The 24,266-nt window shown below is 36.3% G+C and overlaps 1 long non-coding RNA gene and 1 pseudogene across 1 annotated transcript in view; one reads left to right on the top strand and one right to left on the bottom strand.

Moving 5' to 3' along the window:
- LOC137236730 (uncharacterized) overlaps nucleotides 1–24,266 on the bottom strand; it is an 84,036-nt gene that overhangs the window by 24,255 nt on the left and 35,515 nt on the right. The gene's annotated exons all lie outside the window — the stretch shown is intronic.
- On the top strand, nucleotides 10,400–22,928 carry LOC137238609 (uncharacterized; annotated as a pseudogene).

Below are 24,266 nucleotides of genomic sequence, written 5' to 3'. Positions count from 1 at the left end.
GCTTTAGTAGGGGGTAATTTTCATACCCCTGGGTGACTAGGGTCTCGAGCTATAGGCCAAAAAGTGGACCCGGGTACCCCTAGAATCTGTTTATAGAATATTGATATCAGATTAAAGCTGTTGATGAGTGCTTTAGTAGAGGGTAATTCTCATATCCCTGGGTGACTAGGGTCTCGAGATATAGGCCAAAAAGTGGACCCGGGTACCCCTAGAATCTGTTTATAGAATATTGATATCAGATTAAAGCTGTTGATGAGTGCTTTAGTAGAGGGTAATTTTAATACCCTTGGGTGACTAGGGTCTCGAGCTATATGCCAAAAAGTGGACCCGGGTACACCTAGAATGTGTTTATAGAATATTGATATCGAAGGAAAGCTGTTGATGAGAGCTTTAGTAGAGGGTAATTTTCATACCCCTGGGTGACTAGGGTCTCGAGATGTAGGCGAAAACGAGGACCCGGGTACCCCTAAAATGTGTTTATAAAATGTGGATATCAAATGTAAGCTGTTGATGAGTGCTTTATTAGAGGGTAATTTTCATACCCCTGGGTGACTATGGTCTCGGGATATAGGCCAAAATGTGGTCAGACGGAAAAGCTTATTAAAATGTATGCAGATTGGCCAAATTTAGGGCAGGACAACGTCTGCCGGGTCTTCTAGTATAAAATAATTCTTAACTAAGTTTAATAAGCAATAAACAATCCTTACATTTTATCGAGTGTTGTTCCCCACTTTCAGTTTTGCGAACAAATTCTATACATTCACGTGGAAAAAAATCTGTTGACGGTTAGGGTAATTTTTCGAAAATGGGAAATTTTTCACATGTGAAGTTCACAATGAGAACAGAACAAATGTGCATTAACTAATAGAATAACTTAAAGCGATATGAAAATATTCTTTAATATCAAGTAGACAACCACGGCAGTAAATAATTATCGAAGTGTTGGTTACATTTTGCATTTTTTTCTAATTTTGAAAAACCCTACGCCAGTGCACTGAAAAGAGCTAAATCAGCTGACGAAATGAGCCAGCTATATAATTGAGCCATGATTGGAGGATAGCAATTCTTCTTATTGCTTTATTTAAAATATTCGTTTTCACCACATCAGGGTGACTAAAACTTGCAATATAAAGCAGCTGATCCAACAAACCTTATGGTAGTCATTTGTGATGTTCCAATGAAGCGTGACCCAGATACGGATAAAAATTTAACATGCAAATGCAACAACAAATTTTTTCATATGGTTCACCTTGTTTTTTGCATTTGCATATTAAATTTTTAATCTGGTTCACTGTTCATTGGAACGCAAGGAATGCAGTTGGTCAATGGTGTGATATCATAACACCGGAGCCACAACCATACCAAGCCAACGAATTAGTTTTAAACAATAGTTATCATAAAAATTATTGGTTTAGGCCTTGAGCTCGAAATTGAATCTAAAATCCTTATCAATATGCCTATGCAACAAAAACAATTCGTTTTCAGTTTCTCGCTATATCCATCACTTATAAATATTTAAGTTGGAGAGTTTATTAACTTTTCAGATACTTTACTTATTTTTTGTTTCATTTGAGTAAATGACTTACTATTTGTCGAATATGTTACTAATTTTTATACTCAGAGTGCTTTGCACACAGAGTATTTTAACTTTGATTGGGTAACGGTTGGTTGTACAGGTATAAAGGAATCGAGGTACATATAGACTTCCATATATCAAAATCATCAGTATCGAAAAACATTTGATTGAGCCATGTCCGTCCGTCCGTGTGTCCGTTAACACGATAACTTGAGTAAATATTGAGATATCTTTACCAAATTTGGTACACGAGCTTATCTGGACCCAGAATAGATTGGTATTGAAAATGAGCGAAATCGGAAGATAACCACGCCCACTTTTTATATATATAACATTTTGGAAAACACAAAAACCTGATTATTAAGTAAATAATACACCTAGAATGTTGAAATTTTACGTGTGGACTGATATTGAGACTCTTAATAAAAATTTGAAAAAAAACATTTTAAAATTGGGGTGGATAAAATCAATTTTACAAATATTATTAATTATAAATCAAAAATCGTTAAACCTATCATAACGAAATCCTTCACAGAGGTTGACTTTACTTTAAGATATGCTTTGAAGACAAATTAACGACATCGGTTAAGGACCACGCCCACTTTTATATACAAGATTTTTAAAATAATCGTGGACCAATAAAATAAGCTATATCTTTGCAAAAATGAGTTTTATATCAATGGTATTTCATTTCCTAAGTGTATTTATAACAATAAATAAGAAAAACTTCAAATTTAAAAAAATGGGCGTGGCACTGCCCCTTTTATGACTAAGCAATTTTCTATGTTTCGGGAGCCATAACTCGAAGAAAAATTAACATATTGTAAGGAATGTTAGCAGCAGTGAGCGATGCTATCGTCTCTAAGCCGATGCTAAGCAGTGACGTGAATGCACATCAATAATTCAATCATTATGTATCTACATAAACGAAACAATAACTGCGTCTACACATATGTACCATGTACGTATACGAGCGGCGGAGAGTCAATGCACAAACACATGCATATATCTGAGATACTCCTATAATTATGCAATGAGAAAAACTATAAAATGGTGCAATTGTAGTTACAGCTGAGAAGTTTGAGAGCTGCCGGACTAGTAGATTCTGGAAGCACCTAGAAGATGCGAAGGTTGAAATCAAAGAGTATAAAAGGCGACAATTGTAGAAGCGCTGGAATTCAGTTTGATTTGAGTTGTCAATCAGTTTCGATTAAGACGAAATCTAGCGAGCAATAGCAGTATTATTTTGAAAGTCAGTTTCATTTAAGCTATCAGTTTGGTTATTAAGCCAGCTAATTGCAAATTATAAGTGTTATTGTGAAGTACCTTAATAAAGGCCATTATTCCATTATTCAATATTGGAGTTATTTATTCAACAGTTTAGTGATACGAACTTAGCAAAAGGCAAATAAGAAGATTTGCAAGCAAATTCGTTACAATTGGTGTCAGAAGAGGAATTGTTGAATAAATTCCAGAAGACAACAAGGACATGGCAAAGTTAAGTGAACTTAAGATCCAGCAACTGAAGAAGGAGTTGGAGAGCCGTGGATTGAATTCAAGCGGCGTTAAACTCGAACTTCAGGCACGGCTACGAGGGGCAATGGAAGCAGAAGGAATTGATGTGGACGAGTATGTCTTTTATTCTGATGGGGACGAGACAACAACAAAAATTGAAGAGAAAAACGAAACATCGCAGACAGTTACGAGCACAGACTTGAACATGATTTTGGCTGCAGTATCTGCTCAAACATCGACAATGTCATCTCAACAAGAAGAACAGAAAACGTATATGTCATCACAATTGGAATCGCAGGAGACACGTATAACATCCAAGATGGAAGCACAGGAGACACGTTTAACATCCAAGATGGAAGCGCAGGAGGCACGTATTTCAAAAATGTCATCGCAAATGTCATCTCAACTGGAAGAGCAGAAGGCATATATGGCATCCCAGCTGGAATCACATGAGACACGTATTTCAGAAATGTCGACACAGATTACATCAAAGATGGAAACACAACTGAAAGAGCAAGAGGCACGTATATCATCAAAACTCGAAGCGCGTATGGACGAGAAAATAACGCAGTTTGAAGAAAAATTCGAGGCAGAGGTGGATGCTTTGAGAGGTCATATACAGGAATTGCAACTAATTCGCCAAGTTGTTTCAGCAAGCAATATGAAGGTAAAAACTCCATCTTTTGACGGCTCTGTTCCTTTCCAGGTGTTTAAGATTCAGTTTGAGAAGACCGCAGCAGTGAACAACTGGAGTTCGGAAGATAAAGTTGCTGCACTATTCGTGGCATTGAAAGGATCTGCTGCTGAAATCCTACAGACTATTCCCGAGGGAGAGCGGAACAACTACGAAACATTGATGAGCGCACTAGAGAGGCGATACGGAAGCGAACACAGGAAGCAGATACACCAAATAGAGTTGCAAAACCGCTACCGAAAAGCTAATGAGACTTTGCAGGAGTTTACGTAAGATGTCGAAAGGCTTGCACATTTGGCGAATGCCGACGCACCCGTGGAATACACCGAAAGAGTAAAAATTCAGAGATTTATAAATGGCATACGGGACGTCGAAACGAAGCGAGCCACATACGCAAACCCAAAGCCAACATTTGCAGAGACGGTATCACATGCATTGACTCACGAAACCGCCTCATTATTGAGTAAACCAGCATACAAAGCTCATCGTGTGGAGGTGGAAAGACCAGATTGGGTAGACACAATTTTGGAAGCACTGAAGGGATCACAACAGAAAAATGCCGGAGTTATAAAATGTTTCAAGTGCGGCAACCCAGGTCATATTGCACGACATTGCAACACCAACCCTAACAGTTCCAACAATGTGGGTGGCCGTAAACACAAAGCTGGCGGGAACGAGCAAGAGCGGGTCGAATGTAAAGAACGAAAATTTGCCCCGGCTATTGAATGTCCTGTGATATCTGTGTCGCAAATTGGAAGAAAGTCAAGCAGTCTTACCGTCAGAGGGAATGTGGATGGTAAAGAACGTGTACTGACTGTAGATACGGGCGCATCTCATTCCTTGATCCGATCTGACTTGGTCAACAGGAGAATAAAACCGTAACCTGGAGCAAAGTTGCGTACGGTCACTGGTGAGTATAACCAAGTTCAGGGAGAAGTGATCTGTGAAGTCTTAATTGGTAAGGTCATGGTTTTACACAAATTCGTTGTGGCGGAGATTGTTGATGAAGTTATATTGGGAGTGGATTTCTTGGTTGACCATGACATCAAGATCGATATGCAGAGAAGGGTGATGCGTTATGAGAACCAGGATAAACCACTTAACTTCAAGTTGGAGAAAGGGTTCAGTAGTAATCGAGTACTGGTGGAGAAGACTCGACAAAAACCACGGAAGTCAAAGGCAAAGGTTAATAGGTCGAATGGGCCAAATAAAGCAAAATCAAAAGTACCTGCGAGAGAAACACTGGCATTGACAAAACCTGAAAGACGCAGGAAAACGAAGCAACGAATTTCCGAGAAAGAGTGCGAGGGTAGTTTCAAGCCGGAGCGCACTACTGTTGTGAAACGTGGGAACGATACTGATTATGCGAAGCCAATTCGACAAGCGCAAGCTCTACGAAGTAGTTCATTGGCCAAGCAACAGGGTGCGAGGGAACGATTCAGGATAATGAGTAGTAAGATGAAACACAGGTACGACAAGGGAAATAATTTGGAAGGTTTCCGGGAGGGAGATTTGGTACTGCTATACAACCCTCACCGGCGGAAAGGTGTTTCATCCAAATATCGGTGCAGTTGGGAAGGCCCGTACGGAGTTGTGAAGACGATCAGTGATGTCATCTACCGCATACAAGCAATTGGGAAATTACGAAATAGAAGAGTGTTACATTTGGCGATGCTAGCAGCGGTTAGATCGAGAGATTTGTCTGATCGGGATGATCAGACTTAGGTGGAGGGCAGTGTAACGAATGTAAGCTGCACTGAGCGATGCTATCGTCTCTAAGCCGATGCTAAGCAGTGACGTGAATGCACATCAATAATTCAATCATTATGTATCTACATAAACGAAACAATAACTGCGTCTACACATATGTACCATGTACGTATACGAGCAGCGGAGAGTCAATGCACAAACACATGCATATATCTGAGATACTCCTATAAGTATGCAATGAGAAAAACTATAAAATTGTGCAATTGTAGTTACAGCTGAGAAGTTTGAGAGCTGCTGGACTAGTAGATTCTGGAAGCACCTAGAAGATGCGAAGGTTGAAATCAAAGAGTATAAAAGGCGACAATTGTAGAGGCGCTGGAATTCAGTTTGATTTGAGTTGTCAATCAGTTTCGATTAAGACGATATCTAGCGAGCAATAGTAGTATCATTTTGAAAGTCAGTTTCATTTAAGCTATCAGTTTGGTTATTAAGCCAGCTAATTGCAAAGTATAAGTGTTATTGTGAAGTACTTTAATAAAGCCCATTTTTCCATTATTCAATATTGGAGTTATTTATTCAACAGTTTAGTGGTACGAACTTAGCAAAAAGGCAAATAAGAAGATTTGCAAGCAAATTTGTTACAATATCGTAATGAAATTGTGTACACATATTTTCCTTATAACAGAAAATATTTCTAGTAAAAATGGTAGAGACCACGGCGACTTAGATATAAAACAATTTTAAAAGGGTCGTATAAATAGTTTTGAATCAATGATATTTCACTTATCAAGTTTTATTGTAAGAGGAAATGGGGAGACATTTTTTTTAAACGGGCGGTGCCACGTGTTATGTTGAAAATTAATTTATCCGAAATGAAAAATAAAATTGAAGCTCACGCTGGGTATATAATGTTCGGTTACACCCGAACTTAGACACCTTTACTTGTTTTAAGTATTTTTTTTTTTTTGAAATTGTCACATTTTTTAGCTTAAGGCACCAATAAACAATGCAAATAAATATGTTTATAGGTATATTTTAACGAATTTAGTGCAATTCCTTTTATTTGCAACCTTCTACTAACGTTCGAATCACTCTTGAACTGTTGAATAAATAACTCCACTATTCAATAATGCAAAATAGCCTTTATTCAAGTACTTCACAATACTACTACTTCTCGACAGATAACGTGCTTAAATCAAACTCAATCGTCGTGCCTCAGCTGTACTGCTTTTATACTGTGTGGGTTCCTCCTTGACATATTACTAGGCGCTTCTATTTCCATAACTTACTAGTTAGTTATCAGCAATAAAATTACCAGCTATAACTACGTTTATACCCTGCCAACCATGACTACCCACTTTTAACCACTTTCCCCTGAAATTCCAACAACATCAAAAATTTCGGTGTCAAAAAATTCAAGTTTTTGGGATAATTTTCAGGGTGAAAAAATTTTCCCATAAATAGAATGAGCGCGAATGAAACAACACGAGTGTCTTACTTATGAATATCCCAAAACAAGGGAAATAAAGAATAATTATTTGACATGCCCCTGTCGTTGGAAATTTTCAAACATTTAAACGTGATTTATGTAATTTTGCGTAAAAGTTTCAATTATATGCAATTAAATTGTAAAAAAAAACTAACAAATAAGGTAAAAACAATGCTTTGGAAAACACAAAAGTGAAACTAAAGTTGGAGACGACGCTTCTTTCATAACAACTGCCGTTTTCATTGTTACAAGATTTAGTAAGTTTTTCAAAAAAGTGTATATTATTACCTAAAATTAATATATTATGGTTTCAACATAATATAGAGATGCAACTGCGCTGATGCATCTATATATTCTGATGAATACCAATATAAGTAAAGTGTTATGTCTCTGACAAAGAGCAGGAGGATTGTGTGGTGTCACCATAATAAAGAAATGAACATTATACAGAAAAAACGCCACCATAGATGTTGAGGTCCAACATCTAGATGCCTTATAAGCTGATTTGAAGTTGATCAGGCACCAATGGGAAAAATTTTTAAATGAATGCAAAACAGTTGCTATAATTGAACATCTCGCCAAAGTTTCCGGACACTCGAAAGACAAAAACCCAAAAGACGTTCTGAGGATAATTTAAATGAGATGATTACGGATGATTCAGAGTCTGATTTTAAAAACAATACATTCCTGGTGATCGTTGATGCGGTAATAACTGGCATTACTGAACGATTTGCAGCCATGAAAAATTTGAGCGAGACGTTTTCCTTTCCCAGCAAAATTTGTCGAAAAATACAAGTCGGACATACCTCAAAGCATAGAATGCGAAAAAATTCACTTGAAACACATTTACGAAGCAAATTTTGATAAAGATCTGTCACCATTGGAATTGCTAAATGCCAACTACATATGTTCAAAATCTGTAAACGATTTTCCCCAACACATGTGTTACTTTACGTATCCTTTGCACTATACCTGTCACTGTAGCTAGTGCAGAACGTTCCTTCGGCGTCCTTTCAAGAATCAAAAATTTTCATAGATCGTGTTCATCTCAAGAGCGAGTTTCAGGACTTGCCACGCTTTGATATTATATATAGGCCTCTGACAAAGTTCAGGAAGATTTTATGGCGTCATCATAAAATATATACATATCTGCATGCGCTTGTACATATATGCATCATGGTGTACATCAAAACTAGTTCAGTGCTAGGCCCCTGACAAAGTTCAGGAAGATTTTATGGCGTCATCAAATAATATATATCTGCATGCGTTTGTACATATGTATATGCATAATAGTGTACATCAAAACCAGTTCAGTGCTAGGCTCCTGAAAAACTTCTGGAAGATTTCATGATGTTATCATAAAACATATAGGTACCTGAATGCGCTTGTACATATATGCATAATAGTGTAAGTTAAGGATTATTTTATTAAGAATTCCAAAAAAATATATTTTTAGGGTCTTTACGACCTTTATTGAGTCACATCAAAAGTAGAACTAACTTTACAAAAATTATTAACTTATAACTAAGCTTAATTAATTGGCCGACTCCGCTGGCGTTGCTGCTGCGTTTTGCTATTCCGCGAATTAGCCAACTTTAGTTGCACATGTTGGGCTTCCTGTTTAAATGAATTGGAGCTTTAATTTGCTGACGTCGCGTCTGGCAATTTTGTGGGAAAGTATTGAACTTCCGCTCTAAATAAATTCAAGCTAATTTTGCTGACATTGCTTCTTGAGCTTTTATGTGAAATATTGTGCAACAAGAGTTGCATATCCGCTTTACCTGTATTTATTATTGCTTATCAATCATTTATTGTTGTAGCAATTGTTAACATATGCCATGTTAACACTTCCCCTCTTAAAAACGTTCGCCCCGAGCGTTGTCAAAAATAAGGTAAGTTATTAAAATTTATGTATGTGGGCTGCTCGTTTGAAATATCTTTGATCTCACTTAGGGTGATGCTTGGTGCAGGTATCTGGTTAATGTCAAGATTTGATGAAATTATTATCCTGTTTTTGGACTTCTTCCAGAATTTGCAAAAAATTATTATGATGATTAAAGTAGTCACAACTGCTCCAAGTGAAAGTGAGCTGTTGGATATAGTTGCTACTTTAAGAAGATTTATTCTGTGTATATTCTCTATGTGTAACTCTTTTAGAGCCTTGAGGGAGAGTAACTCAATTCGATTCTTTTCGATTGGTGCAGGTTGCAAGACTGCTGGGATAGCGGGAAATGGTACTGTGTCATAGTTAATGTACGTTTGACTATTAATTTTCAGCGTTGAATTATGAAAGTTGATAAGTTGTGTTCCTGATATATTCTTAAGCTCGCCGTCTGTGAATATCTGTCCTTTAAAGCCATTAAGGAGTAATATACCGGATTTTATTTCTTCGATTTGGGGAATGTGGTGGCCGTTGCTTTTAGTGCAAGTTGAATTAAGACTACTTATTATCCTAGGCATACAAGTTTTATTACTTATGTCAACTAAATGATTCTGTCTACAAATTTCTATTTTCTTATAGCTATCGCAAAGTTTTTTTATTCCGTAAATTTCTTTTTTTCCTCTTAATATTTTTTCGAATTCTATGTCAATTATAGTGTTGTCTGCTTTTACAACAGGTCTTAAAATAATTTTTTGAAAATTTTCTTTAATAACTAGTGGTATTTTTACCAAGTAAAAAATTGTCATATTTTGACTAATAACATTTATATTGGCAATCTCTAGTGCCTCTTCCGCATTTTTAAACGGTATTTTCTCATCTTCGAGTTTTTCCATAGCAATTTCAATTTCAATTTTATTTAACAATAGTGTATTCAATATGTCTTTTTTCGCCCACTGTATGGCGTATTTAATATTCGTCAATTCTTCCTTAATTAATCTTATTCTATTTTGCAAGTTGGTTATTGTTTCGTTTTCTACATAAATATCTTTCCTTATGTTATTAAAGAGATTATTTACTATATTTGTAATATTATTAATTTTTTCATTGAAAAGTTCATTTATAATTACTTGTTTATTATTATTATTGTTAATTTCGTTAAGGTTATTTGTTATTACTTCAAGATCTTCATGATCTGGGCTTCCGGCGATGCATTTCCATGCCGTCCCTGAAATGTTTATAGATCTCTTTTGTTTCTTTTCAATTGGTTTGATCGTGTCTAATATCTGGAGGGATTGGGTTAGCTCGTGTATTAAGGTGGGATACAGGATGTTATCCTTAGGTATGTCCGATGAAATAAATTTGTACATGTCTGTCAAAAATTGTTCGTACTTGTTGAGGTCAATTATATGTATAAGCCTAAAGGCACCGTTCTGTATTTTTACTAGTCCGTCATTAATCGTCACTAGTTGCGAGTTCGTATAGTCGTAAATGTCTACTTTCGCAGTGGCACAGTAAATTAACAGGAGTCTGAAAATGAAAGGGTAAATTTTTAATTTCTAATATTGCTTTTATGGACTACTTTTCCTGTTTCTGTTAAATTGGTTGAGTTTCTGTCTTCCTTTACTACTTCTTTTCTAAACTTGGGGGAAATTTTCGTACCTAACCGTTTATTGATTTTCACATATACGGTTTCTCCTGGGTGAAAAATCTTTATGGGATACCGGGTTTTATTATGATAAGAAAGATCTTTAAGCTGTTTATTTCTTAACTCGGAGATGTTTTCTTCCCTCGCTCTTTCGAATTGGCTTGGGTCAGTAGAGACTGTTCTCCCGAAAAACACCTCTATTGGTTTCTTTTTTGTTGTTGAGTGAATTGTATAATTATATTCGTAGACAGAGTTGTCGAGAAGTTCGGCGAATGAAGAGAAGGTGCGTTCTGCTTTTAAGCAACGCATTATTTCTGTGAGGGTCGAGTGGAATCGTTCCACTTGACCGTTAACGGAACTGGTATAAGGCGGTGTTTTGAAAACTTGTATGTTTAAAGTGTCCTCCATTAAAAATCTTATGGAAGCTGAGTTCAGGGATGTTTCGTTGTCTATTATGACATATTCGGGACGGCAAATTGAAAAAGTATTTCACGGAGAGGTTCCTTAACGTGTTCTATTGCTCTGGATTTAAGTATTTTGGTTTGAGCATATTTTGAAAATTTGTCTATTGCTGTCAGGACTATGTTTCGGTCGGTCATGTAAATGTCGATGTGCAAAATTTGTCTTGGGAATTGAGGTATGGGAGTTTCTCCTAATTTTGGTTTACTGGGGTGTCTATCATATTTATTTTCTTTACAGGTTGAACATTGTTGAATTATTCTTTTAATTTTTGTAGTCATAGATGGGAAGTAGACATTTTCGAGAATTTGAATTTTATTTTCTCGACAATTTCTGTGAGCTCTTTTGTGGGTTTTGATTATGATTTCTTCCTGTTCTTGTTCGTCTGTCACGTCCTGAACTTGCAGTTGTGTAAACCTGATCTTATAGTTGCTAAAGTGGATTGGATATATTTCCTGAATTTTTCCAATAATTCGTTCTTCTGTTTTAATACAGTTAACTACGGAGGGGTTGAGGTATCTTTTAAGGCGGTCTATCAAAATTTCTGGGCTATAGTCGGGTTCCTCTAAAATGTGCCTGTGGTAAGTGGGAAATATTATTTTAAATTGGTACGTTGAAGTTTCAGCTACTTTCAGAAATAGCTGATTTTTGAAAACATTTATTGGGATTTCGACGTGAGGAATTAAATTATCCGATGAACTCTCGTCACTATGTTGAGTTGAGGATAAGGAATTAATTGGTTCAGGTGGCATTCTTGAAAGGGCGTCAGCTACAACGTTAGTTGTGCCAGGTTTGAAGTGGAGTTCGTGATTATATTCCTCTAAAATGGATTTCCAGCGTTTCATTTTAGAGTTGTTGTTTTTATTGCTAAGAGCCTGAGTGAGGGGTTGATGATCTGTAAATATTTTTACTTTTGCTGAGCCGTAAAGATAGTTCCTGAAATTGTTTAGGGTCCATATTATAGCTAAAAACTCTTTCTCGTTTGTAGCATAGGCTTCTTCTGTTTTGTTGAGTGTTCTTGAAATTAATGCGATAGGTTTTTAATCCTGAGAAAGGACTGCACCAATCGCATAATTAGAGGCATCGGTTGTTAAATGGAAATCTTTGCTGAAGTCGGGGTATGCGAGTATAACATCGTCAGACATAAGGGATTTTTTTTATTTTATTGAAAGCATCTTTTCCTTCTTCATTTAGTTCGATATTTATTTTAGCTGATTTGTTTTTAGATATACGCCCTTCTTTCCCTCTCAAGAGTATCGTTAGGGGTTTAGCCAACATGGCGTAATCTTTAATGAAGCGGCGGTAGTAGCCGGAAAGGCCTAAGAATGAGCGAAGTTGCTTAATGGTTTTTGGGTAAGGTATTTTTGATATTGCTTCAACCTTTGCGGGGTTTTTTATAATTCCTCTTGAGGAAATAATGAATCCTAGGAACTCTACAGAGTCCTTGAAAAAATGGCATTTATCGAGTTGGATCTTCATGTTAGAGTCTTCTAGAGTTTTGAAAATTTGCTGTAAGTGGAGAGCGTGCTCTTCTTCAGAGTTGCTGAAGACGACTATGTCATCGATATAGACGTAGCATAGTTTGCCGATGTGATGACGAAGAATGTCATCTAGGGTTCGCTGGAATATTGACGGGGCATTTTTGAGTCCGAATGGCAATCTCGTGAACTCGTACTTGCCATTATTGATTGAGAAAGCCGTTTTCTCAATATCGGATTCCTTGAGCGGGATTTGATGAAATCCGCTTTTTAGGTCTAACACGGAAAAAAATTTATTTTTCCCGAGCTGAGACAATACTTCATTTATCTGAGGTATTGGGTAGCGGTCTGCTACAGTAATCGCGTTAAGCTTGCGATAGTTGATAACGACTCGATACTGCTTGTTGCCTTGGGAGTCAGGCTTTTTCGCTACCACCCAAACGGGTGAGTTGTAAGGTGACCTTGATGGTCGAATAATGCCGTCGTCTAGCATTTTGTTTATTTGGGATTCAACTTCGCTTTTAAGCGACATGGGGTAGGGATAGTATCGTGTATAAACAGGAGTATCTTTATTGGCTGATTTCGCCTACGACTTTAGTGGTGTATGTAAGTTTATCGTTGGGTTCCGCGAAGAGACTAGAAAATTTTTCTACTAGATTATTGATTTTACTTTTCTGACTTGGTGACATGTTGTCTTCCTTAAGGTCAATTTTGTTAATTGATCCCGAAGCTAACTGTTTTATCCTAATTCTTGTGTTTCCTTTTATTTCCATAAATTCATCCTTGACGTGGATCACAGCTTCGAGTTCCTTGAGGCTGTCGTTTCCAAGTATACCATGGAAGGATTTTAATGTGGGGAGAAGGTAAAACTTCAATTTGTTATCGACGTTAAAAAGATTGAGATAGGTGTGTTCTTTGATTTCGATGTCTCCTGCTATTGATTTTGCAAAAAAAATTTTGTCGTTTCTGATTGGACTGGGAACAATGGAGGGCTGTATGTAGTTTTTTGTAGATCCTGTATCTATTAAAAATTTTACAGTTTCTCCACTCTTCAGTTTGCACTGGAAGTAAGGCAGCGAATAGTGGTTCATCCTAAAAAATGTAGGTCTGTTGTGTCTAGGTAATTGTCCTTGTGTTGTTCCTCGCAGTCGTCAGGAGTGGTATAAGTTTCGTCGTTGTAATAATCTGCATTTGTCTGATCGTCATTTTTCATGGTAGGGGAATATTCCTCAGATTGGTCGGCATCTATATGGAAGTTCCTTTGGATTTTGTTTGGGGGAACTGGTGCTGGAGGGTTTCCGGTAGGGGGTCTTTTGTTAGTTGGGTCATTAGGACGCGGCCTATTCATATAATTTATGTTGCGCGTTCTCAGCGACTGGTCTATATCCATGGGTTCTGGACGGGGCTAAGGCTTCTGAAAAGGCCTCGGTGGTGGATAGTTTGGCTGCTGACCATAATGATTAGCTGGTTGTGGACGTTGGCCTTGACCACTTACCTGTGGTGGTTGGTATGGGTTGGTTGCGTACAACCTGGGTTGGGGCATGTATGCCAATTCTGGGTAGAATTCATTATTTAGCCTTCTAGGAGGCAAAGGTGGTCGAAATTCCTGCGGCTTTCTACCTTGGCCATTATTGCTTAGAGCATAATTTGACCTGAAATTCTGATTTTCTAGTTTAAGGCACAGGTGGAGTGCCTGAGGGAGGTCCGCCGGTTCTCTCATTCCTAGGAGTCTGGGGAGATCTCCTTTGAGGCCACGGACAAAAGTGTCTAGGGCTTTATCCCTATAAGTGCGGATTTGTAGGTGCATGGCTTCTGTGCCGACTTCCATGCAGCCTAGTTTATTTAATATTAAGGACAAATGAGAGTATACCCGTTGGTAAAACTCTTGGATCGTAAGGTTACCCTGTGCGAGTGAAGTCATTTGGTACTCGAGGGTACCAACGTCGCGCTTGTCCGCGTAATGGAGTGTCAGGCATTTTGATATGGCCTGCCAGTCTAATGGAGTGTTGTACGACTCCAGGGCGACATCGGCGTTGCCCACAATTTTATTTCGTATGACATTAAGTATCCCATAGTATTTGGGAGTTCCTCTTTGAGGCTCGTATATTTGGAGGACTCTGTCCACACTTTTCCTCCAAGATGTGAATTCTCCTGGGTTTCCAGAGAATTCCCGAAGACATCTTACGACATCCGGAATTTTGTCAAGTTCGGAAACATTACCGGTTAAATTTGTATCGATTGTAATGTCCGTAAAGTTCGAAAAATTCGCGTTAGGATTTAGGGCGGCTTGAACTAGGTTCCGCCCCTCGGTTTTCAGGATGTTGGTGACAAGTCCTGAGACAATATTTGTAAGTTCTTCCATTGAAAACGCATTGGGGTTACGAGGAGCTTGCTGACCAGAAGGTGCAGCTGGAGCTTGGGGTGCGTTCAAGATTGGTGGGCGAACGAGGTTGTTTGGATTCATTTCAACTGTTAAATTTATTTGATATAATCAATTTATTTTATTAATAGTGAAATTCAATGAACCGAACCAATTGAAAATCTAAAGTGTAAAACCTTTCTTTAAGTTTTTCACAAGAAGTGATAAATTTAGTTATTTAAATTTTGGCAATTGATTCACTTTTATCATAAAATTTTCTCGGTGTTGTCACTAATTATTCACAAAGGGTTAATTCTACACTCTTTTTATTTTACTTTTTATCAATCTAGCTCTCAATAGAGGCTTGTTACTATTCCTAAAATTTTAATTCTAAGGCGAATACTTTTTTCGCAGATTTTGCTTTGCAATTTTTCGTTTATCCAATAAAATTTCCCAAATTAATTTTTCATTTTACTTTTAACTTCAAAATAAGATTTTTTTCAACTTCACTTTTCAAACGATTTCCTTAGTAATCTCCTATTCATTTACTTAAAAAATTTTTATTTCACAAATTTCTTTCACTTACTTATTTCTAAACTTAACTTACATTGCTAGCTTCTCCATTTTTTTGGGGAAGGTCCTTCGCGTACCGGCTGACGACTGGGCGTCTCCTTTTTGTCCTTGGTCGGTCTACTGGGGGGCCGATATACGCTGCTTCTATTCTCTGGCCTCGGTTGCTGCTTTCGTTGCTTCTTTCGTTTTTCCTATTCTTAAAGTATTCCACTCGAATATTGCACGCTTTCTTAATCGCGCGATTTTACACGGTTTTTTTTTGTGTTTTTCGGAACGGAATCTAAAGGATTTACCCACTACTTTTTGCAACCCGCGAACAACCGTCGGCCCCACGTTGGGCGCCAATTAAGGATTCTTTTATTAAGAATTCCAAAAAAATATATTTTTAGGGTCTTTACGACCTTTATTGAGTCACATCAAAAGTAGAACTAACTTTACAAAAATTATTAACTTATAACTAAGCTTAATTAATTGGCCGACTCCGCTGGCGTTGCTGCTGCGTTTTGCTATTCCGCGAATTAGCCAACGTTAGTTGCGCTTGTTGGGCTTCCTGTTTAAATGAATTGCTAATTTTGCTGACATTGCTTCTTGAGCTTTTATGTGAAATATTGTGCAACAAGAGTTGCATATCCGCTTTACCTGTATTTATTATTGCTTATCAATCATTTATTGTTGTAGCAATTGTTAACAAATGCCATGTTAACATGTACATAAAAACTAGTTCAGTGCTATGCCCCTGACAAAGTTCAGGAAGATTTTATGGCGTCATCAAAAAATATATATCTGCATGCGCTTGTACATATATGCTTAATAGAGTACATCAAAACCAGTTCAGTGCTAGGCCCCTGACAAAGTTCTGGAAGATTTCATGACGTTATCATAAAATATATATGTGCACGCGCTTGTACATATATGCATAATAGTGTACATCAAAACCAGTTCAGTGCTAGGCCCCTGACAAATTTCAGGAAGATTTTATGGCGTCATCATAAAATATATATCTGCATGCGCTTGTACATATATGCATAATAGTGTACATCAATCTGGAAGATTTCATGATGTTATCATAAAATATATAGGTACCTGAATGCGCTTTTACATATATGCATAATAGTGTACATCAAAACCAGTTCAGTGCTAGGTACCTGACAAAGTTCTGGAAGATGATGTTATCATAAAATATATATGCGCATGCGCTTGTTCATATATGCATAATAGTGTACATCAAAACCAGTTCAGTGCTAGGCCCCTGACAAAGTTCTGGAAGATTTCATGATGTTATCATAAAATATATACATATATGCATGCGCCTGTACATATGTGCATAATAGTGTATGTCAAAACGGGTTCAGTGCTAAGTCCCTGACAAAGTTCTAGAAGATTTTATGGTGTCATCATCTTAATCTTAATATATACCTAATATATATTATAAATGGGAAAGTTTGGATGTTTGTATGTTTGTCCAGACGTTTGCCTTTGTGACTGAATCACGCGAGAGCGGCTGAACGGATTTTGATAAAATTTGGGAGAGAGATAATAGTCTACTGGCGAAATTTTTTTCGAACATGGAAAGGGGTGAGGGGGTCCCACGACCCCTTCGAATAATTACTTTTTAACAATTTTTACAAATTATAACTTTACGTATATTGACCTTCACCAATATTTTAAACTCAATGGGTCAAATAAGTCGAGGGCTTACAAGGGAACTAGAAAGTATTAGGCCCTTTTCAGAGGGCGAGTTTTTGTATTTTGGGATTGAATATAATTTTTACTTTAAAGAGTTTGATTTTCTCCAAAGATTAGAGCGAATTTCAATAGATGTGGGAATAGATGGGCTTAAAATTTTCAAAAGTTCTAACAGGGTATTATGGCCAATTTTGGGCCACGTTGTAGATTTCCCCAATTCGGAACCATTTATGATAGCTTGTTATTCAGGGATGAGTAAGCCCCCAGATCTAAATGATTTTTTAAAAGAATTTTGCGAGGAGATAGGCACTTTAGCTCAGAATGGGGTGAAGGTGGGATCTACACAATAGACTAAAAGTAAATATAATTTTTTAATTATTAAGAGAAGATAGAACCGTCTTTTTTATGGCAAAGAGCGAGTCTCGAGTGAGAGTTATAATTTTCACACAAACATAGAAAAGGTTCGTGTAGTTGGAAATTGCTTCTGCATTGTTTAAGAATTATAGGTTTATAATGCCTTGAAACTCGGCATGGAACATTCAAGTTTACTTCGTTCAAAAGAAATGGGCTTGAAATCGATCCATTTAAAAGTCTAGCCATAAATAGTACACCTAGCATTTCTCTACGACTTGCAAGTGTAGGAAGATTTATTAGTTTTAATCGATTAGTGTAAGGAGGAAGATTATACGGAGAGTCCCATTGAAGATTTCTCAAGGCGAAAAATAAAAACTGTTTTTGAATTGATTCTAGTCTATCCACGTGAACTTGATAATGCGGATTCCAAATTATCGATCCATATTCTAATATCGGCCTCACCAATGATGTAAAAAGGGTTTTTGTAACGTAAGGATCACTAAACTCTTTTGCCCATCTTTTCACAAATGCTAAAACTCCTCTCGCTTTATTGACTGTGGCATTAATATGAGGGTTGAAACTAAGTTTGCTATTCATTGTAACTCCCAAATCGACAAAAACATCAACGCTTTCCAGAGTTTGGCCATTAATTGTGTAGGAAGCTGGCTGTATGTTCCCACGTGAAAAACACATGGATTTACATTTTTCTATGTTGAGAGGCATAAAATTCGCATTACACCAAGTAACTAAACGACTTACAGAACGTTCTTCAACCGACGCGTATGACTTAAAAAGTTTTACGTCGTCGGCATACATTAAAATTTTAGAATATTTATTATAAAGATCAAAAACAAAATAGGACCGAGATGGCTGCCCTGAGGCACACCGGAGGGAACATCGATGACATTCGAACAAAGGTTTTTAAAAATGACTCTTTGAGTTCTAGGAGATCCAGCGAGTTAGGCCAGGTTGAAAACCAAGCAATTCGAGTTTATAAACAAGTAATGAGTGGCGTACTTTGTCGAATGCTTTGCTGAAATCAGTGTATATAACGTCGGTATGATGATTGTTTCTAAACCCATTAAAGACGTGAGTTGTAAATTCAAGCAAATTGGTTGTGGTTGATTTGGCTCTACAAAAGCCATGCTGAGAACTATCTATCAATGTAGAAATCGAAAATGTAAGGTGATTAGTAACGATTGCTTCGAAAAGCTTAGGGATAGCGGAGAGCTTTGCTATTCCACGATAGTTTTCAATAGACGACTTGCTTCCTTTTTTATGTAGTGGGATAAGAAAAGATTCCTTCCAAACCGTCGGGAAAATGCCATTTTTTAAAGAGAGGTTAAACAGATCAGTAAGGGGCTGGTAAATGTATTCCACACATTTTTTAAGAAAACATGTTGGGATCAAATCGGGACCGTATTTGAAGGATTCGTTTAGGGTCTTTAGATGTAGTAGAACATCTTCAGGCAGCAAATGTAGGGCATATATTGAGTTACTAGAATGGAGCTCATACGGATAATTTGTAGGTGATGAATCAACCACGGCAGAGTAATTAGAGTGAAAAAATTGAGCGAATAAGTTTGCAATCTCTTGATCGTCGCTGGAAATGCTATTTCTAAACTTCATGGCAGAAGGTAACCCGTTAGTTCTGCGTTTAGAATTTACGAAATCATAAAAAGACTTCGGGTGGCAAATAATGTTGCTTTTAATTTTACGTATGCAAGCTTTATAACACTTTTTATTAAGTTCAAAATACGTATGGCGGAAAATAGCGTACTGTGCACAATGAGAATGTAAACCGGTTCTCTTATATAATTTGAATAAACGTGATTTCTTATTTTTTAAAGCTTTTAAATCTTTAGTAAACCAAGCTTGCACTGGTTCAATGTACGAGCATGTGCGTTTGGGCACATGTTTTTCAAATAAAGTATAAATGGTTTTATTAAAATGTAAAACGTTTTCCTCTACATCCTCTTTATATCGAGGCCACGTTATCTCAGAAAGCTCTTTATTTAAATTGTTGAAATTAGTTTTGGAAAAATCAAAGCATCTGGTAAAGACACGTGTTTTGTTAGTGCAGCTGACTTCGTTGCTTATGATTTCGTAAGTTATCTCAAGAGTAGGATGGTAAACGTCTTCTGGCAAAACAAGAGGTTCACACCGATTTATAAAGAATCTAGATATGTCGTCAACAAATGCTAAGTCTAATACTGTTTTCACACAGAAACTTAATGATCTCATTTCACCTGCTAATGAAATCGTAAATTTTTTGCTTTCACACAGAAGTAACTGCTCGATTAGTATGAAGGATGAGACAGACAATCATGGCGGAACAATACAAGGTGGGAGCATGGTGACATACCTACAAACAAAAAAAATTCCATGTACTTGTAAATTCGATGGAAAAATGTCAAAATCGTACTGCGCCGGTAGTTGATGTATCAAATCAAATAAAAAAGGTTATAATCAGCTGTTCGATGCGGCCACCTTGTATCGTTCCGCCATGCAGACAATGACATTTGCTTTGACAAATGACATTTTTAAGCACTGAACGCACCAAAAACTAAGAAACAGAAACGGAAGCGGAACGTTACCAACAGAGTTGCATTGTGCTTTTGACTTCATTCGGCATTCGATTAGCTACTAATGAAATAATAATATATTCGAATTTTGTAGGGAAGATTGAGCTCAATAAACGTCTTAATGTAGAAAAATGACTTTATTATTCAATAAGCCGTCTGTGTGAAGATAGCATACGAATTTTCCATACTTATTCGGAGAGAAGTTGATCTGATTAAGGCAAAGATCAGTAATTCCATCCAAGAAGTCATTGTTATGCATCTTGGATGATACGGGGACAATATTGTGATCAACGGTATTCCAACATATATGTGGCAGGTTAAAGTCGCCTAAAACAATCATTGAGTCCGTGGGCTTTATCATCGAGTTGACTGATTGTAACAGTGAAATATGGTGCATATACACTGATAGATTAGAAGACGGTGGAATATAGCAAACGGCTAAGTAAATATGACCCCGGCCTAGTAAGATTCGGATGCATTTAAACTCGATGGAATAAACTTCGGCTAAATTAACATCTTAAGATGGAATTGAAGAATGTACAGCTAGCAAGACACCACCTCCGGTCCTATTTAAGCGATCATTTCTATAGGTCTGATACTCACCGCAAAAAATTTCGGAATTTAAAACATTGGGTTTCAGCCATGTTTCGGTAAAATCAATAATATTATAGTTACAGTGAATGGTTTTCAAATATAAGTCAGTTGATTTAGTATTTAAGCCTCTAACGTTTTGATAGTAAATGCTTAAGCAAGATGTTAAATTAAGTTTTTTGGATCGGAACTTTGAGGAGGAATTTTTGCTACATTTTGAGTAATCTCAATAGTCTTATGCACAAATTCGCGAACAAAAGCCCCTGGCGGCCAAAATGCGCTGTCCAAAAGTTTATCAAAATCTTTTGAGTAAACATCAATTCTAAATGAAGAAACGTTTCTTTCGTAATTAAATTTAAATTTTCTTAAAGTCATGCCGTCAGCCTTAATTTTCGAAGTGACATAAGACTTGATATCCTCAACGGAAGTGTCTTTGTCAAAGCTAGATACAAAAATCGATTTTTTGAGCGGGACTACAACCAGCTTCTTAGCCGGTGCTTCTGAATAAGAAGTCAAAGATTGAGAAGTTACAGTTTCAGAAGTTACAGTTTGAGACTCTAAGGTTTTTTCCGTGGCCTTAGAAGTGGATGGAACCACAGCTTGCGGATTAGGGGAAGCCAAGTCTATGAGCTCCACTTGCGGAAGATTAATGTTCTGAGCAGGATTAAGATTCAAAGCGTTAGGTGAGTCTTCAGAGTGTTTTTGTTTATTATCGCGGTTGTCTTTTTTTCTATTTAAACAATGCGGTAGCTCATCCAAACACTTGAAGGATTTGAACAAGCTATCGTATTGATTGAACTTTTCCGTGATTATGGAAAACTCTTAGCAATTTCAGAAAACGCATTTCGTGTTTGTCTAAACAGTTTAAATAGGTCAACCTCAGTTGATCTGCATTTAATGCATGACCAACGTACTCCCTTCTCCTCATCATTGACAGTGTCAACAACTCTAGCCGTCAGTCCCGCGCACTTTCCATGGGCGAGCCCATCGCAAAGCCAGCAAGAGACAAAACGTTCGGATTCGCTTTTTACCTGACAGTTTTTGAAAATGCAAGTCATTTTTTATAGAAAGGTGAAAATAGACTAGTATAAGAATATAGAAATGGCATATCTTTACAAATTACAAAGAAAAAACAGTTGAAATAGCACTGAGAACGAGAAAGGTTATATATAAAGCAACTCTGAAAGTTTGGGAGCTAGCGGTAGCTAGCAGTTTTAGAGTCACTGTCACTTGACACTTAAAAAGCGACGCAAACAGCTGCCAAGACAGTAAATTGCGAGAAAAACAAAAAGTGTGCGCACAAAAACAATTGCAAGGTGAAAAGGTGCCAATCAAAATTGCAACAAAAACACAAATGCACAATGACTCGGCAAACACAAAATGAATAATAATAAATTGATTAAAAACTTTAAAAATTCACAAAATCTTAACTTTTCAAAACAAACCAATTGTATTAAGATGAACTCTAGGTTTTCGCACTTATTTTTGTCACAAACTAGTATTACAATTTAGATATTATAATTTAAAACTCGCAAAATAAACACAGCAAAATAAAATGCAACTTCACAGCTATAATGACGTTTGCGTACGATTACTTGCGATTCACCAGCTCGAGCATTTATAACTGGAGTAAAGGGTCATACAGCAAAAAATAGCTGCCCGAAATGTTTGCAAATGGGGCAACATTTAGATCGGGTGTGTCTATCCCAAGAAGTGGGCGAGATAAGAACAGATGATTAATTTAAAAATAGTTATTCCATAAGCCGAGGGAGATTTTGCTAGATTCTGTAAATATAGGCATGGTTTCTCAGTTTCCCTTCGAACCCATGCATTTAGTGGACTTAGGAGTAACAAAAAAACTACTCCAGTTGCTTATTAAAGAGGGAACGTAACGAGAATGAACGAAAAATTGATGTTTCAGAAGTATTACGTTCCCTCTGAGTTTTCTAGACGAAGCCGTGATCTAGACGAATTAAGCAACTGGAAATCGACAGAATATCGACAGTTTTTACTGTATTCTGGCATTTTCGTTTTGAAAAACTGCATACCGGATAACCTTTATTATCACTTTCTTTTGTTGCATTGTGCTGTTCGACTTCTCTCCTGTGAGAAGTCTTGTAAAGTAGAATCTAATGTTGCGAATGAAATGTTAAAAGAGTTTGTTAAATTATTTAGTAATTATTTTGGCGCGAATTTAATTAGTTTCAATGTCCACATCTTTTTGCATTTAAGCGATTGCGTAAAACAATTTGGTCTGTTAGATTCTTTTTCAGCATATAAATTTGAGAATTATATGCAATACATTAAAAAAACTTATTCACAATCCATCTAAGATACTGCAGCAATTGTTTTTCAGAATAGAAGAAAGAAGAAATTTTACGGATTGTAGCAAAATTTTTAAAAATGATAATTTTATTATAAATTTTAAGAATGATTAGGACAGTTTCTTCTTAAGTAGTACATTGGGTTCTATAAAGATTGTTAACCAACAAAACGAAAATAGTTTTGTAGTTCGAGTTTTAACGAAAGTTGGAAACGTTTTTATAGAGCCCCTTGTGTCCTCATCTGGATTACGTATTTTAGTAGCTCAACTTATAGATGAGGACATACATATCATAAACAAAGAAAATTTAGTCCTTAAGTATTATTCTATACCTGTAGGCCCTAGATTTATTTTAATTCCGTTATTACATAATATATTTTATAAATTTGCATAGGTTATATATAATTAAGATTGCCGTTGTGAAGAGTAGTTTGTAGATATATTTCACCATTTCCTTTTACTATATAAGTCTTTACGTTTCCTTTTTGATTTTGTACATAATTACCCTGCATTGCTTTTATTATTTATTTCTTTGTAAATAATTAGTATGAATATATTTTTAATAAAATATTATATGAATTAACAAAAAAAACTATACATAATAGTTATTTAAAAAGTTCTAATTTATTTGTAAAATTATGTATATGTATATTCTACTTTGGAACTAACATTTTCTAAATTAATTTTTTAATTTGTTTCTGCTTTTCAAAATGGGAAGATGAAGTCTTCTTAAAAAATTATGTTGAATTTTTTTACAAACTTAGAATTTTCTTTTTCTTTTTTCTCAGCAATTGACTGGCAAAATTCAAAAGCTATTGTTTAACCAGAGCTCTAAAAAGGGGAGATCAACTTTTTAAAAATTGTGTTGAATCAATAATTAATTTTGGCTTTTAATTTTATTTCAGCAATGAAAATATTCACCTCAGCACTAGTGTCTTTCTTTATCCCGAACTCGAAAAAAGGGAAGATTCAGACTTAGACAATTTCGTTGAATTGATTTCTAATTTTGACTTTTAATCTTTGAAATCAAATACTTAAACCTGCTTTATTGACAGGATGCAACCATAGCTTCAGTAGCAGAACTTTGGAAAAGGTAAATAAATCCCGTCTCTGAAAGTTATGTTGAATCAATAACTAATTTTCTCTTTTATTTTTTCTATTTTTCCAGTAGAAAACACATCGTTCGTAGCATCATAAGGGACATCATGGGAACCACTTCTGCTGATATGATTCTGCTAGTAGCGAAGAAAGATTTTTTTTTGCATATAAGTTTAACTTAGTATGTAGTTATGTATACAAATAATGTTAAGAAACTTTATAAAGTTGTAACGAAAGTGAATATTTTTC

The sequence above is a fragment of the Eurosta solidaginis genome, chromosome 1 (genome assembly GCF_040869045.1).
Source record: "Eurosta solidaginis isolate ZX-2024a chromosome 1, ASM4086904v1, whole genome shotgun sequence".
NCBI classification, from domain to species: Eukaryota; Metazoa; Arthropoda; class Insecta; order Diptera; family Tephritidae; genus Eurosta; species Eurosta solidaginis.
Note: the sequence above shows the minus strand (reverse complement) of the source record. Positions and strands in the feature narration are given on the sequence as shown.